General features: G+C 45.7%; 1 long non-coding RNA gene across 1 annotated transcript in view; it reads right to left on the bottom strand.

Annotated features, from left to right (window-relative positions):
- Positions 1-2,952: 2,952 nt before the first annotated feature.
- LOC150069141 (uncharacterized) overlaps positions 2,953-18,094 on the bottom strand; it is a 53,114-nt gene continuing 37,972 nt past the window's right edge. Inside the window, exon 3 of the long non-coding RNA XR_016535275.1 lies at positions 2,953-3,290. This is a non-coding gene — a long non-coding RNA (uncharacterized LOC150069141). The remainder of the gene's footprint in view (positions 3,291-18,094) is intronic.

An 18,094-nucleotide genomic window follows, 5' to 3' on the forward strand; every position in this document is an offset into this window, starting at 1 on the left:
TATCTCCATCAACACAAGAATGGATGAAATATTCACCAATGATTCTCAGAAATAAAAACTAAAACAACCTCTTTTTTGTGAAAGGTGCCATACAAAAGGATTCATCTATATGATATCATTTCCATAAAACTGAAGAACAGGCTAAACTAATCTAATAAAAATCAAAACAATGATTGCCTGGAGAGGAATTATATTGATAGGGTGGGGGCAAGAGAATTATGAGATGAATAAAACATTGCATGACTCGATAACAGCATCAATGTACATCTCAGTTCTGTGCACTCATTGTATGTACTTCTCACATAAAAAAATGTGGGGCAGGAGAAAAAGGAGTAGAGGAGGAGAACATAAGACAGTAGGAAAAAGAAAAACAAAATTAAATTATTCCGCTCAACACCAGTGGTTCATATCTGTAATATTACCTTCTCAGAAGGCTGAGATCTGAAGATCACTGTTCAAAGCTAGCCTGGACAGGAGGCTCTTATCTCCAGTTAACCAGCAAAAAGACAGAGGTGGAGCTCTGGCTCAAGTGGTAGAGTACCAGCCTTGGGTGGTGGGAGGGTGGCAGGGCGCTAAGGGATAGCACCTAAGCCTTGAATGGAAGCCCCAGTACTGGCAAACAACTTAAGTAAATAAATAAATAATCCTTTATTTGTAGGTATTCACACATGCCTTTTTAAGTATAGTCATTGCAAACCAGGTGGCTGTTTCACAGTATGGTGTGTTTTCATTGGAGATCTTCAAATCTGCTTAGGAAGAAGGTCTTCCCTTCTATAGATTTTATTCTCTCTTGGGCTTTATTATCAAAATATCCACCCATGCTTAAGAACAAAAGGAACAGACACTGGTTCTACTTTCACACTGATCACAATCCAAGACAAATTGTCCACTGTTGACATTTTTAGATTTCATGGCCAGCCATGGTTTTGCTAGGGAAAGGAAAATAGATTCCTCCTTAGCCTTCCAAATCAGGCCACTCCATTTGTCTCTTTGATTTTATTTTTTCCAAGAATAAAAAAGTTTCTGTCTTTATTTTAAGCTAGCTCTAGCTGGCTTAATACCCCCTCTCCATTAAGACCCATCAAGTGACATTTCTCCACAAGAGCACACCTCCCCCCTCCCGTTTCACTAGGAAAGGCACTGATCACATTAAAATGTAACCACATGGAAATGAATTTCCCCCCCTTTCACATGTCTGTCCTGGGTTTCCATGGAAAAGGGCTAATTACCTTTTTAACAGCCCTAATTGATGGGCTTACAGATCATATCTTCCAGGCCCCACTTCGGTGAGGGGAGGTGGGGGCGGGGCACCCTTCTTTTCTCTTGACCCCTGGGCTCCAGCTCTTCCTCATTGGAAAGAGGTTTGCTGCCTGGAGAGAGGCCCTTGCCTGTGCTCCTCTGTTTGTAGTACTACCTGCAGACTATGGGCTGACCAGGAAGCCTCGCTTTGTCTTGGCCCAATTGACACAGCTGCACACTGGGTAAATAGACTCAGATGTTGAGCTTTTGTTTGAAGGATCTTTTCAGATTAATACAGAGAGAATTCGTTTCTAAAACTTAAGCTGGGAGCCAGGATGGGTAGAATAGAACTGTGAGCCATTGAATTCAGGTCCACAAAAATGAAACCAACTGGCTTACCAGGGTGTTTACCCCCTGTTCATTTTGGGGGAAACATTGAAGGAAGAGGCTCCCCAGATCTCAAGCTCCTCAGGGCCTTTATCCACCCATTGTGAGAAGATCTGATCTGCAACTGTGGGGTTCCAGTTCCAGCCTCCCAGAGGAGAATTCAGTCCTTGTCAAGGAGCACAGTAATGGCCAGATACTTATCTACAGTTGATTTAAGCGCCCTCTCTCTCTCTCTCTCTCTCTCTCTCTCTCTCTCTCTCTCTCTCTCTCTCTCTCTCTCTCTCTCTCTCTCTCTCTTTCTCTCCCCCTCCCTCCCTCCCTCCCCCCCCTCTCTCTCCCCCTCCCCCTCCCCCTCCCCCTCTCCCTCTCCCTCTCCCTTTCTCTCTCTCTCATAGGTCACTGGGCTTGAACCCAGGGCCTGGGCACTGTCCCTGAGGACTTTTTTTTTTCAGAAGGCAAGCATTCTACCACTTTGAGCCACAGCTCCACTTCCAGCTTTTTCTGAGCAGTTTATTGGAGATAAAAGTCTCAAAATACTTTCCCAGTCTGGCCTTGAACCACGATCCTCAGGTCTCAGCTTCCCGTGTAGCTAGGATTACAAGTGTGAGGCACCCAATACTTGAAGTTCTCTTATTTCTAGATCACAAGAGGTTCTAATGAAGGATGGAAGAAAATCCATGACCTACAGCAAAGACTATATTTTATCAAACTGGCAAGCTGGATTTCTCCTTGAGGTGGACACAAAGATCAGTCAGGGGTCCCAGCTGGCCATCTGAGTAGGTGGGGTTATTCACAACAGTCCTGCTGTACTTGCCATTTTATTCAGCAAAGCCTTAAAGCAGTTCAGGCTTTAAATTGAGGATACTTGTCCAGTGTTAATATTTCCAAGTGCTTAAGGAAGCTCTTGGATGTTGTAGGAAGGAACTTTGGCTTCGATTCTGGTAAATCTGAGTTCAAATCCTGCCTCTGTCACTTACTAGCCATGGGAGCTTAAACCAATCTGTTCACCATGACAACTAGGGCTGAGTATGTAGCCAACCAGCGGTTGAGCACTGGCCCAGCATGGGTGATACTCTGGGTGTCATCCCCATCACTTGCCAAACAAATAAATAAACAAATAATAAATGGGGTGATTTGTCTTCATAGGGTTGTCAGAGATTGAAACATTTTCTCCCTGCCTGCGCTGGGAGTTTGGCCTAGTGGTAGAGTGCTTACCTAGCATGCATGAAGACCTGGGTTTGATTCCTTGGTGACATGTACATAGAAAAATCCAGAAGTGGTGTTGTGGCTCAAGTGGTAGAGCTCTAGCCTTAAAAAAGCCCAAGGACAGGGCCTAGGTCCTGAGTTCAAGCACCAGGACTGGCAAAAAGAAAAAGAAAAAAAAGGAAAGTGTGATGCCCAAATTTACTGACTCTCCAGTTTTCAGCTTTTCCAAGCTTCTTTTTTTTCCCCTAAAGTCTGAGAAAAAAAACAAGTAGGAAAGCATGCAGTGGACTGTAAACTATGCCTGTATGACACAAACTTCGTCACTGAACTAAGCATGCAGTTGATATTGAAGAATGGCTGTTGGTAGCACTTCGAACTCTCATTTTGTTAACCCTTCTTTCTTCTCTCACAGAATCTTCTGTCACAGTATCTGACAGCATGTCATTACTGCTAAGGACCTGTTGATGAAGGAGAAGAGATGGATCAGAAAAGTGGGGAGAACAGGGACATCACCATCCCAAATGGGATTTCATAAATGAAGTATGGGCAGGTGGAATTGGACATAATAGGTTTTCCAAAGGAAAACAGTAGATGTGCACAACCTGCTTCTCCTTGCTCTGGCTGTGATTTGTAAAGAAAATACTTCAGCAACAACTAACCAGTCCAGGTCCCTTCTGTATTCGCCCACAAAGCATCTTCTGTTAATAAGTTAGGACACTTGAGCCCTGCCACAGACTGTTCCAGGTGGGGGGGGGGCATGGCATTTAAAAGGGCCTATGGATTTCCTTGAGCCAAGCATCCAGGGCTCTGACTCTTTCCAGTTGTCTCGAGGGGAGATATGAGGGCACAGAGCACAGGGTTTAAACATACTGTAATAATCAGGAGTAATGCCTGCAGGAGGAACCAAATTGCAGAAATCTAGATCTACCGGCAGAGTAGGTTAGTTCTTAGTTCTGACTAGATTCAGAGAACTTGACACTAGGAAAGAAGCCTCTGTTTTGGGAGCTAGTAAGAGAAAATATGATTATCTTAGTGCTTCTTTTCTTTGTCTTTTTTTTCCCATCCTGTCTCTCTTTTTCTCTTTCTTTCCTCTTTTTCCTTCATTTCTTTCCTTTCCTTTTTCTTTTTATTCATGGTACTAGGAATTGAACTCAGTACTTCATGTTTAGGTAAGTTCTCCACACCCCCACCCCTTCCCTCTATCCCCTGCTTTGTTAGTTTGTTTTTGAGATAGAGTTTGAGGTTAACTAAGGCCCAGACTGGCCTTGAACTGCCCTCATAAGAAGCAGAGAATACAAGGTATGTGCCATCAGGCACACAGAAAAACATAAACTCCCTCTGATCAACCGACACTTCTGCTTGAACACAAGGCTGGGACTCAGAAGGGGTGCAGTGTCCTCCTGATGGAACAAACCCCCAAACCTTGGGGGTTCCTGATGTTCTTGCCCCCAGGGTCTCATCTCATCCCACCATGGCCACAGACTACAAAGAAAGACATCAGTTTGGGGACCTGTCCCCTCTGCCTGTTCTAATCCCTTCCTCTGGAGTCCCTGAAGGAGTGAGATCTGTGCTATTGTAATGGCCCCAACCTCCTAAATGGATATGGAATAAACTACCTTGGAAAGGCCCATCCCCAGCCTGTCACTAGCATGCTCCTATAGGAAGTGTCAGGAAACACTGTGACTTAGCTGAAAAGCACTCCTGGAAAAGGTGTTGATAAGGAGTAGTATTTGAAAATACAAAGATGGAGCAGGCAGAAGGCTGACAAATGCTAAGGAGGTATAGGGAATTGCAAAAGGGACCCTTGGCAAGAGCACACAGCATCTGCCTTATTTCTGTCATCAGGTTAAATAAGGCACCAGCTCAAGTTAGGAGTCTCCAGTGCTTTCCCTGCCTTTTCTGGGCTCTGGGCCTCCTCACGCTCCCAGTCTGCAAGGAGAAAGGGCAGGGGCAGCTTGCTAAAGATCTGTCTTAATCTGCCATGCTGAATTGTTCCAGAAGTCAGCTTAGTATTAGCCCTCTTATCCTGGGCTCCAGAGCCTGAGCTCAGAAATGATGGTTATGAAATGAGTCTCCAAGGAGCTATTTTTGTTTTTGAGACTCTTGGCCTTACAGCTGAGTTTCTAAATCTTACTCCCTTGGCCAGATGCCTGCTTGGTTCCATCTGTCTCCATAAGCAAAGGTGACGTGTTAAGGGACCAGGACCAGGTGAGACCACAGCTATATCACAGCTATATACTCCCTTTAGGCAGGGGAAGGCTTTGAAGAGACTAGAGTTAGAGCTTGGTGTTCAGGGCTGCGTGTGAAATGCCTCAGTAGAGAGCATTCGAGACAAAAGAGACAGCTCATCACTTGGTATGCATCAGCAGAGTGATAAATTCCGTGCTGTAACACATAGTCCTCAAAATGTATGGTAGTTAAACTCTATGGATATTTACTTATAACGCAGGATAGATGGGAAGCGGGCGCTCCACCTTTATTTAAACGTGTGTGCGTGTGTGTGTGTGTGTGTGTGTGTGTGTGTGCACGTGTGTGTGTTGAGCCACTACTGAAACTTGAACTCAGGGCCTAGGTGCTCTCCCTGTTTTTTTACTCAAGGCAGGTACTCTATCAGTTGAGTGACACATACACTTCTGGCTTCTTGTCTTGGTTAATTGGAGATCAGAGTTTCATGGACTTTCCCTTTCTGGGTTGACTTTAAACCATGATCTTCAGATCTCAGTCTCCTGAGTAGCTAGGGTTATTTAAGCTTCTTTGAGATGACTGAGCCACTATTACTTTTATTTCTTAAACTTAGTTTAATTTTATCATAAAGATGATGTCAGCAGGGTTATAGTAACCTAAATAAAGTAATGAGTACATTTCTTGTCAATCATTGCTACCCCCCTTGTTTTCTTGTTCTCTCTCTCTCTCTCTCTCTCTCTCTCTCTCTCTCTCTCTCTCTCTCTCTCTCTCTCTCTCTCTCTCTCTCCCCCCCTCTATTAGTTTAACATCTGGCTTCAAACATTTCCCAGGTCATCTGCCCTCCTGCAGCAGCAAGCCTGTCATATGACATCTAACACAAAGGAGGCCTAGAAAATTCAGTGGAGCTGTGTGCTCAGGGGTATGCAGTGAGCCTGCGGGTTCTAGGGAACTTGCACCAGTTGTACCACAGTCTGACTCACTCCTTACACACTGCTGGTTCGATTCAGAAAGAGAAGCAGCAGCAACCCAGGCAAGCCAGGAAAAATAGAAGGAAGCTTCTGGCACGGGGAGCAACTCTAAGCAGGGAATCCCACAGCGAAGAGGGCCTCCACATTTCTGCCTGAGGCTTGTGAGGAGACAGAAAGTTCTAGAAGACTTAGTTTCCAACAGCCAAGCCCTAGGCCTCCCAGGGTGAAGTTTGGAAACCCCCTAGCTTTCCTTGGCATTGCCCTCCGCCTATGACTCCCACCTCCTGCCCTGTTTTTCGTCCTTTTCTCTAGGCAGGCACCAGCGGCCAGACCTGTCACATTGCCTGACACCTTGGCTCTGTGCCCGGCCTGTGGGCCACTTTGGGCTGGAGCTACTGGTGGGAGCTGATTTGGGAGCCCAGCCCAGCCCTGTGGCTTTGAGGGATTTCATCACTGCTGCCTGCGCTTTGGCTTGGTGCCTGGGAGAGTGAGCCGGGAACAGCAGCTCCTAGAACTGCCAGCATGGTCCCAGGGTATCTGCTTTCCCAGGAAAGACCTCCGTTCTCAAGAGGGGGGACCCAGAGGTGTGGGGTGAGCTTTAGTCTTCAGTCTCATTGAGGGGGGAGGAACAACAATGAATCCCAAGCCCAAGCCTTCACCGCGCTTCCCCAAGGGGCAGAGACAAGAGAAAGGTCCAGAGAATCAACACTGAATGACCTGTTAATGATTTTATTACAGGTTAAATAAAATGTCTTCAATAAAACGACAGGAGACCTTCTTTAACCTTAGCCGCTGGAAGTATGCATTAACTCAGTTACTATACTATCAGCAATTAAGGCCTAGTTTGAGAACAGTGGCCTGAGACCAAAAAAAAAAAAAAAGACCTTATCATCCTGGGAAATGAATCCAGAATAAAAGGAATTTATTCCACCTTAGCTAATGAGCAGCTGTATAGGGATGGAAATGAAGGCCTTTGCCTTGGAATTGCTTTTGACCGGTTCATGTTGGGGGGGGGGGCAGAGAAAGGAGGAGGGAAAGAGAGAGAGAGAGAAGGGGGTCCCCCTTTTACTTAAAGCCCTTGGGAGCACATTAGGGACATTGTTACAATGCAAATGAAGAAGACCGTTTGTGTTTGGGTGGTTCATGGGTTTAGTAAAAGGAGTAACATTTCAATTAGTGGGGAAGGAATGAGAACCTGCCTCAAAGAGGCATAATTGGCAACTTGGCCGTTCCCAGGGGACTTTGAAGTAGCATCAGAGAGAGAGAGAAGGTTTTCAGAGGTGGGTGGAGAGTTAGAGAGACTTGGGCCTTGAGCTCTGCGCCTCTGACAGGGCAGATGGGGATAGAGATGGCCCTGCAGCAGCTAAGGGGCAGCCCAGGTTGCCCTCCAGATGACTGCCCCACTAGGGAGGGCCCACTGTGTGCACTGCCCTGCAGGCTGAGCCTCAGAGATAGTTTACCCGACTCCCCTCACCAGCTTCCCTCTGAGAGCAGCAGGAGCCCGCCCTTTCTTAAGCAGTCTCCAGGAAACCATCTGGCTTTAAGGGCTGCAGCCCTGAACCAACCCTGTGGAATTCCTTTCTCCTTCTCAAGGGTCTGCTTTGCTGGGTCTAAGTCACCGAAGTAGGGAATTCAACTCCTAAGTGCGGATGGTTATGGAAGCAGCGTGTGTGTGTGTGTGTGTGTGTGTGTGTGTGTGTGTGTGTGTGTGTGTGTGTGTGTGTTGTTGTTGTTGTTGTTGTTGTTCTTGTGCATCTTCTTCTTCTTTGGAGTGCAAGACGTGAGGAAGGTTGAGTGTGATCTTATCTAAGGAAGGAGGATTGGACAGGTGACATATCAAGGTCCCTTCCCAATTTTACCAATAGCACGGGTATCCTGTTTAGACTACTCTGGGTGTTTTCTCTCTTGCTTGACTTCCCCATAAAGCTTTTCTCTCGAGCATACCCACAAACCTTCCCGTTTTGACTCAGCTGAGCTTGCATTTCTCAGTTGAGCCACTCGGAGGACATGGCAAACTTTATTTTTCTTCCAACATGGAGGAACTCTGCAAAGGAAATGTTTGAAATGAAGTTTGGAAGACATCTCAGCTCTCCCTGTGTTTTCACTCAAGGACAGCAATCTGGCCAGAGGTTTGTAGTGTTTTCATGGCATGCCAGCCTCTCTATGCTTGGGGACACCAGAAGAAAGAACTTCCAAGTTACCCTACCACACCTTGTATTCTCTTGATTTTGACTTTGATGAGAGAGAGCACAACTCCCTGCTCAGATGTGCAGCTATGGACATAGACTAGATCTTGCTTGAGGTTGTAGCACTGAATCCTGCAAGAGAGGTTCCAGTCACCCACGATCTAAAGCAATCTGTCCTAAATGTGTAGAACCCTGAGCCGGGCTTTCTCCCCCCACCATTCTCCCCTGTCCTGTGAGTGGCTTGTCCTGGAATGCTGCTTCATATCTGTGGAGCCTGTGGTCTGGAGATTGCCATTAGCCAACTACAACACAGGGCCTGGCGAATTTGAATCTAATCTCTAGATAGATGCTCAGTCTTTTGCGGCCCTTTCCCTACTTCTCTTACTCTGATGGCCTCTTCCCCTGATGCCTCATGGAGTCATGACTGGTGGAGACTGTACTACTGTAGGTACCCATGCCTTTCTGCATGCCACTGAGCCACTCACTGTCACAGTGGCACTCCAAGGCACCTTGTGAGATAGAAGAACCAAGGCCATAGCATGGTAGTGACAACTCCTGATTCCTATCCTTCGTAGACAGATCTGAGCCACATGGGCCCTTCACCCCCTACCAGGTATCTGGGGACAATACATGATCCATTTTAAGTGTCAACAGGACCTTAATGATGCTTTTGCCAATATATGCTTGGGGAACTGAGGCCCAAAGAGGTGAAGACACCATACTCAGGTACTCACAGGTAGGGCAGGGCAGAGCTAAGGCCAAACTCAGGCCAATGCTCTCCTAATATTGTCAAACTTCATCTCCTGCTCTCTGGTGGGTTTTTGCTTTGGCTAGCATAGAAATTAGAAAACTTGCAAAGAAAGAGGGAGTGAGGTTTGCCAGAGGAATCTAGTGTGATTGCCATTGATCTCTCTGGAATGGATAATAAAGACATTATGACATGCTCATGCCTCGTTGGAAGGGCTCTTTGCATTTTTTCTTCCTATCTCTCTAAACCCTGTTATTATCATCAGAGTTGCTTCAGTGTGCTTTGGTTAACACTCAGGAGAAAATACTCATACTAGACCATTGGTTTCAAAATGCACTTTTCAGACTGTCAAATATTCTCATCCTCCAACATCAAATAAGACTAGAAGCTGTCTCTTCTCTCCATTCACACAAAAGGGAAATGGGCATTTGGGAGAGGAAGTAACTTGCCCACACTTTTCACAGATGGCTCAGAGGGACCAGAACTCACATGGCTCAACACTGCAAAATTCTAACGTCCAGCAGAAAACAGCCTGGCTTAGAGGACCATTCCCTTTTGGGAACCACAAAATCAACATCCTTTAAACATAAGAATTCATGTAGATACCCTGTGTTCTTATTGCCACCTCTACTTCTCCCCTAGACTTGAATCTGTGTAATCCTCACTGTATCCCAGGACCCCTGTGACTGATGAGATCTGGTCAGTTCCTATCAGTTTCCTTCTCCATCCAGAGTCAGGTTATGCTTGCTGCCTCCCCCAGCATATCCATGCTGCTAGAATGCATGACCTCATCCTTCTGCCTCCTGTTTTAAAGGACCAGGACATGAGAAGATGCATCAGACCATCTAAGGTTATGGAGAGGAGGTAAAATATTTTCATTATGTTCCCATAGTGAGTGGAGAAGGAAGGAGAATGCTGGAAATGGAAGGGATGAATTTATCCAAGTATTCATTGACCAAACTAAAAATCTCACCAGAAAAGCAGGTAACAGAAACTATTTCAAGGAAAAAATAAGACTTCAAGCCCCACAAGGACATGAAAAATACATCCTTTAAAAAATTCTCCAGGGGGGGCGGGGGTTTGGCCTAGTGGTAGAGTGCTTGCCTAGCATGCACGAAGACCTGGGTTCGATTCCTCGGTACCACATACGTAGCAAAAAGCCAGAAGTGGTGCTGTGGCTCAAGTGGTAGAGCCCTAGCCTTGAGAAAATCCAGGGAGAGTGCTCAGGCCCTGAGCCCAAGCCCAGGACTGGCAAAAAAAAATTTTTCCAGGGGTCTGGGAGTTTGGCCTAGTGGTAGAGTGCTTGCCTAGCATGCAAAAAGACCCGGGTTCGATTCCTTGGTACCACATACATAGAAAAAACCTGGAAGTGGTGCTGTGACTCAAGTAGTAGAGCAGTAGCCTTGAGAAAAAGTCCAAGGACAGTGTTTAGGCCCTGAGCTCAAGCCCCACGACTGGCAAAAAAAGAAAAAAAATTCTCCAGGAGTGGGGGCCGGGAGTTTGGCCTAGTGGTAGAGTGCTTGCCTAGCATGCATGAAGACCCGGGTTCGATTCCTTGGTACCACATACATAGAAAAAAGCCAGAAGTGGTGCTGAGGCTCTAGTGATAGAGCTCTAGCCTTGAGAAAGTCCAAGGACAGTGCTCAAGCCCTGAGCTCAAGCCCGGGGCTGACAAAAAGAAAATTCTCCAGGAATGAAAATCTACTCAACATACTCAGCTACTAGTACAAGTCACTCTACATTACTTGAGAACAAATAAAACCTGAGAGAACAATGCATTGGCACTTTCTGCATTAAGTCAAAGGAAAAGTAACAAGTGACATTCATTTCTTTTCAATGCCCAGCTTCTGGTAGCAGGCCAACATCTGGCATTAGGGCTTAGGGGCAAAAGATCTCTTCTCCCTGTTTCATATAAACCACAGCAATTATGACATTGAGTAGCTATTCTCTTAACCATAATGTCCCCATTCACACACTTCGAAGAGTCTATCACTTAGTTAGCTCTTGCTGTGTGCCAGGCACTGGGGTAAGGAACCACTTAGCACACATTATCATGTTTTTATTCATAGCTATTGGCTTAGAAGGGTGATACTATCTCCAGTACCCAGGCAGGAAAACTCAGCAACTAACTGTGGGGGATGGAGCCCTAACTTGCATTGCAAAGCCCATAATGATCACCACTATGCTATTAAAAGCTAGCTAAGCTGCTTCCTCTGCCTCCTTGTTGCAGTGCTCAGGTGAGAACTCTGGTGGTCAGATACGCAGGTAAACCTGAGATCCTGAAAACCTGAGATCCTGGGGGCTCTGTGCAGGGAAGATGGCCTCCAGTGGGGCCGCTGTTGCAGGGTGAGGATGGGGCTATGTTAACATCTCCTCTATATATTTTGATTATATTTATGGAAGTCCAGGCTCAATGTTACACTAGGATCCATGAGTCTGAGCTCCTCCTCACGTCTGTCCACCCAAGGCCTGACCTGGAAAGGAGTTCAGAACTCCTGGTGAAAAGCTCTCTGTAGGAAACTCATTCTCTCTGTCCTGAATAGGCATTCCTTGCAGAAGACATGTGAGCTCTCCAATACCCTGGGGTAGTAGCTCTGGGGACAGACACTCTGACCCTGTTCAGACCAACCACCAAGCCAGGGACCTGCTTAATGCTCACCTGGTTTGAAGGCAAACACAAAGATGAAGGGACCACAGTCATTTTTGGAAAGTGAGACAGGATAAATTAGAGGTATGGGAAAGAGTAGTAACAGATGTGCAAGAGTGGAGACTGCACTTGTGGGGAATGGCAATGACTACAGGTTCAAGTCTTCTATACCTGTCTAGAGAATCCAGCCTCATTTAAAGGAAATCTGGTTACTACTTTGAACTCTCAACCCTATACCGCCCTGAAAACCAATGGGCTGCCAGCCTGCAAAAACAAGTGTGCTCAGGGAAAGCAATTAGGAGACCATTGGGAGAATTCACCAAAGTCAGGCCTTAGATTAAGCTTCTTTATCCAGCATGCAAGAATTTGGAGGCAACTTGGGAGGTGTGCCGTTCCATTGGAGCTGCTGCGAGAGACAAGGCTGCCGCTATACTGTATCTGTGCTAAGTTCCAAGTCCCCTAGGACATGGGAGAGAAAATAAAGTGAGGCTGCACCTAGCCTTTTGCAGCCAGAGCCATCTTGGTGTCTATGGCTTAGTGAGGGGAATTCTCCACCCTGTGATGAGAAGTCTAGGGGTGAGAGGTGCTAAATGTGAATGAGGGCTATGGTCATGAAAAGAGAGAAAGGACAGTAAAGAAACCTTGGGAAAGGAATTTTAAAGAAATGGTTTATTCTAGAAAAGAAAGGATCTGAAAGGAATTGTCTTAAATGTTCTAAAAAGGGAGGACGACAGATCCCAGAGAGTATGAGTATGTAGCAGATGGTATGAAGCCTGTCCTAATAATGGGAACTCTCCACATGGAAAGTTCTCCCCATTGGAGTGAGATCTTCCCCTAAAACTTGGGGAAGTTGAACTAGCTGATAGTGTTAACCCTGATTCAATCCAGTTCTTACAGGCCTTACAGGTTGATTGGGGGACATGTTCATCGTCTGGTTTCTAACATCAAGTGTACCTGCACTGTGATACCCAGGACTCCAACCACTGTGAAAGGAGCAGGAAAGAGCTACTGGATTCATCACTCCCAGATGGAGACAGCATGAGAATGTCACTTTGGACAGACCATGATAGACTGATGAAAGATAACCTGGCAGATATAAAAGGAGACTTGAGCACGAGAGAGCAGGGGTCCCAAGGATGGTGTATAAAAGCTTATCCAGCTGGTCTCCATGATAACACCCCCAATATCTGCAATTGCAGAATCCTTAGCTTTACTAATGTTGCTCTTGGCCCCTACATTGTAAACAGCATAATGATCATTTGTACAAAGGAGAATTGGAGTGTTTAAAAGGCCAGTGTTGAGGACTCAATATGGCCCTTATGACAGGAGGATATAGGGTGGGAGGAAGAGTCAAAGATTTGACTCATTTTCCAAAACCAGGGGGGAATGAAGGGACCCCTTTCTTGACTTCCCAAAATCCATCCACTCTAGGCATTTCCCATCTTTATGACAAAGGACTTGACCTGAGGCAGGGGCTGCAGAATCTCTGATAACAGCTCAGATTACAAGAGCAGCTAAACCAGGTGGAGTTACCAGAATTCCTCCCCACCCCACCCCCCTTGGCCTGCCAGGGAATTCCCTCCCCTTCCTTTGTCGTCAGAGCAGTGCCTGAAGCCCACAGAGATGATATGTTAGTTCAAACAGCAAAGGTGTCAGTGGTTGCCCCAGCCATCAATCAACCATGCTGAATTCCATTGGCCACCTGTATATGGCCAGCCCAACCACATGGCTGGGGCCTATAAAAGTAGCCTGTAAGATCAGGCGGGGTCGCTCTCTCACTCACATCTTAGAGGCGGCCCTGACCGGTCAGTATGATTCTCAATGCTAGGCGCGGAATAAAACTCTGTTTAACTAAACTTCCAAATTCCGCTTTTGTGTCAGACTCGTTCCTTTGATCACGGACCCTAACAAAGGCTAACCTGTTTATTCCCAACCCTGGGCCTCCAATGAGCTACCCAGTTCCCACCTTCCCCTGCTCACCTTCTAGTCCTCAGCTCTTTGAATCCCTTGATTTCCTGACCTTGGTTTCCTCCTGACTCTTCCTCCAGGTCAATGCATATTGATAGTAGCCATCAAGGTAGGGAAAACCCCAAGTCTGGGATATCCAGAGCCTTTTACATTTGGCAGCAACAGAAGAAAATGTAGAAAGGGGGAAAAAAACCCACCCAAACATTCAAAAACACTCTAGAATATTTAGTACCAGCTGTCTATGAATATTGGTGAATGCCCAGGATAGATCCGTTTTCCTGAGATTTGCTTTTATCCTAAGTAAAGATCAGCTTTAAAAAAAATAATCCAAGTCACCACCCCTCCTTCTCTTTTGTTTCGGGGGGTGGGGGGGAAGGCATCAGTCCCCTTTCATGCTGTTGGCTTCAATGTTATTGTATTTCTTCTGTTCTTTGAAATTCAACCCCTCTTTGATGGATATTAGTGGAACATGCTTTCCGGCCTCCCTAATGAACTTTCACTTGGAAAACACTCCAAACAAGGAAGATGGAAAACATGTAGTGATATTTTGTTTAAAGCAAGAAAGACCCTCTCTTCTGGTTTCCTCCTCCTAAGTCTACCCCCTGAAGAATTATGGGCCAAAAAGCACAGATGGGAACATTTACAGTTTTTCTGTCAAGCTCCCTAGTGCTTTCCGAATGGCTTCAGACCAACCAGGATGAGCCTTGCTTGACAGTCCTGTCTTGCTGGTTCTCAGCTGTTCTGATTGGGTTAAACCTGGTTGTTCTGTCAGAAGTGATGGACAGGCTCCTGGAAAACCTGAGAGGATGAAGAAGTCTGAGATAGACACAAGGTTCTTCAATATCCTTTAGCATCCATGGGCTCATGTGCCTGGAGGAATCCCAGCTAGGGGACTTTCCAATGTTCCCTTAAAAGAGGAAAAATCTACCCCAAATGGAAGACTGTCAACTGACAACACAGAGAGAGCTCTGTTTAGTGGGGCTTCCTTTCCTTTCCTTTGCTTTTTCTCTTCCTTTTATCCTATCCCCTTCTCCTTCCCTCCTTCCTTTCTTTTCTCCTTCCCTTCTCTTCCTACTTTCTTTTCCCCCCTCCTTTCCTTCCTTTCTTCCTTCTTTCTTCACCCTCCCTTTTATTTTTTTTAAACTGAAAGTGTTCCGTGGAGAAAAGTTCTTTAAAGTCATATTGGCATTAATTTTCAAATAAATATAAGCATATATGCTTAAACTTTTTAAGTATAAAGGAAATAAATGAACAATTAAACACAAGGCCATTTTGTGGAGCTGCATTGATTTTCTTCTTCTTTTTTTTTCTCAACGCATGTTTCTTTAAGAAAATGTTAGCCATCTAATAATTCATACTTTTGTAAACGAAATTCTGTGAAGCTGGACAATTTATGGTCAATCGTATGCAACTACCCAAATGCCAGATTGCTAATGTCGTCTGGTAATAAAAGAAGAGTGGGCCCCAGGAAACCTGCTCTCTTCCCCTTGCTTGGCTAGTTACTGGTTGTGGACAGTATGACATCTGGGCCTCCAGTTCCTCATCTACTTAAGGGAGACTTGTATCCAGATTCTGTTCCTCACAGGAATGTACTAAGGATCAAATCAGGCCAGGAAGGTAACAACATATGATGGTTATCACCAGCCAACCATCGTTTGTGCACCTTAGAAGCAGAAATGTGCCTCTGTCCATGATCACCTTTGCGCCATCAGTAAGAACTTCCTAGCTCAAGGCGCCGAAATTCTACCCTAAAAGAATATGGCTGCTGTTCCAGAGGCTTCTCGTGATTTCTAGGGAGCTTCTTCTAACATTTCTCTGGGTTGGTGCTTCTAGGACCAGGGTAAGCAGCAATAGGTCTCTCAGGTGCTTCTGGAAAGCGAGCTGAGAAGAACATAGACATGCACAGGAGGGCAGGGCTGTGGCGGGGAGTGTGACTGGTGAGATATTTCTGAAGTGTCCCTGTCACCATCACTTCCCTCTCCTTTTGCTTAAGAAACAGTGGCCCACCGATCTTACTTCCAATGCCTGTCACCAAACTCGGCCCACCTTGCCTGGCACCTGTACCAGAGGATTGGCACGTTAGGTGCTGGAATTGAGTCAATGCTCCTGGAACTGGTTTTGCCACTCACCAGCTCCAGAAGCAGTCTTTATGGCTAAAATAGTTATACCACCTCCACGTCCTGGAGCTCACACGACTATAAAGAGGTGAACTCCTTATCACCATCATCCTCCAGCAGCTGTCAACTCCAGGGGACACAGGAAGAACTTTCCAAGAAGAGAAGAAAACTGGGATCAACATATCCATCTGGTAAAGGGAGGGTCTGCTGTGAGGCCTGAGCCTCTGGTATTGACTGCCGAGAGAGAGAGCAGTGGAGATGCGCTCTCTCCGTGGGTAATAAAATGAGTTTTACGTAGAGAGGAAGCAGGATGTATAAAGCCCAGGAGCCTGATCTGTTGCTGAGATCAAACAGAGCAGCATTGTGCCTGGGTGTGGAGCTGATGTCAGTGTCTAGAATGCTGGTTGGAATCGCCCTGGTTACGCAGCTGGACCGGAATAAGGCAAGTCTGTATCTGAACTCATTAATTTTTACAACCAACTGAACTGTTCTGCCTTTTGGAGAGGGGAGAGGGGTTTGGGGGAGGTGGAGCAGGGAGAGAACAAGGGGAGGAAGGGGAGAGGGAGGGGCTTGTATGTATGGAACAGGGGGGCTTCCTACCAGTAGACACTATCTCATTATTCCCCCTGAAAACCCCAGCTTTCAACCTCCAGCACCCAGGACAGCCAAGCAGAGCTGCCCAGCGGGTTCAGCCAGCGGAGGGAGAGAAACGGGCCAAGGAGACCCAAGATAATTAGAGTGGCACAAGCCACTCCTGGGAGTTCAGGTTATGTCAATGTTTCCATTATATGCTTCATTTTTCAGGGGTTTATAATGGAGCTATAAAAACTCATGCCAGCTGAGAATTTGGCAGGCCAGGTCGCAGGAACCTGAGGACTGGATTTTCTAATTCAGTTCAGCTGCTTGTAATTTGGGGGTGGGAGAGCATGTGGGACTTTGGTGTAAGGCAAAGGGGATTGGACTCTCTACTACACACTACTTTTCTTCCTGATCATCCCCTCCTTCCCCCTCTTTCTCCTTCATTCTTTGTGTTATAGGAAAAGAAAAGCATTCTATAAATGCACCCCCAAACACTTCCCGAGCCAAGAATCGATGGATGCTTTCCAAGTGCCCGCCAGTGTAGCTTTGCTCCATTCCCCAGCAAGCATACCAGCCAGCCCCATTCCAAGCCATTATGTACCTCTGTCCAAAACGTTGTCTAGCCTGCTGTTAAATGGTTGGTGCGTGAGCTCTTGCAAAAACACACCAATATGGGATAGTCCAGCACAAAAGGATCTATCTGGGGGACTGGGAGTTTGGCCTAGTGGTAGAGTGCTTGCCTAGCATGCACGAAGACCCGGGTTCAATTCTTCAGTACCACATACATAGAAAAAATCCAGAAGTGGTGCTGAGGCTCAAGTGGTAGAGCTCTAGCCTTGAGAAAGTCCAAGGACAGTGCTCAGGCCCTGAGCTCAAGCCCAGGACTGGCGGAAAAAAAAAAAAAAAGGATCTATCTGGTTGATTAGCTTTATCCCAGTCTACCTAGTGGTAGAGTGTTTGCCTAGCATACACGAAGACCCAGGCCCAAAAGCTATGATTTTTAACAAAAGCCTATTTCATACCAGTGTTGATGATATAGAAGCAAACTTTTCCTTTGGATCATTCGGTGGATTTTACCTTGCCCCAGGCTTAGATAATCCAATTCTGAGAGTACAACATCACTGCTGGAAGCTGAAATGGAGCCATTTGAGGAAGCTGAGTGGAAAACCTCCCAGTAGGAGTTATTTACGCACCTGCTGGATTGTCCATAATAAATGCTAGCAGCCAGCTCACAGTGTTCTGGAATACATGCTATATCCTGTTGTTCCCTTCCTGCCTGAATTTGTTGGATGGCTTCCAGGAAGGTTTGGAAATTGAATATATTCCTCAATCTCCAGAAAGTTATCAAGGGACAATTTTAGAAGTGACATTGAGCCACAGACAATTGCGCTTTCTAAAAGGATCATTAAAAGAACACCTTTTGCAAGAAATTTTGAGTGTTAGGGAATAGAGCAGTGATGATTACAGAAGGGATTAGACAGTTAATGTAAGAATGGTTAGTAAAGTTTGGCACTTTCTAGGCAGATAAAACTATAGGTTCATAGAAAGATTATAAATATAACTATCAAAGAAACCAGTAATAATGCATTCAATCATTTCTTTTTCTCTCCCAGTATTTCCTAGGTATTAATTCCAAATAAATAGCTAATGAGAATTTGGCATACCCTCTATACTATGGACTAACCCTATTAGAGTCAGAAAGAGAAAGAAAACCTGGATGATTGTCATTTCTTAAACATTTGTTTACTTTTTTAAAAGCTGAAGGGGTTGGAGGCATGTCTCTTTTTGTGGAGTACTAGCCAATGAGCAAAAGCATCAGGTACTGAATTCAAGTCCCATTCTCTGACCAAAACAACAACAACAAA

This window comes from Megascapheus bottae, chromosome 1, assembly GCF_031878675.1.
Source record: "Megascapheus bottae isolate mThoBot1 chromosome 1, mThoBot2.hap1, whole genome shotgun sequence".
Lineage (NCBI taxonomy): Eukaryota > Metazoa > Chordata > Mammalia > Rodentia > Geomyidae > Megascapheus > Megascapheus bottae.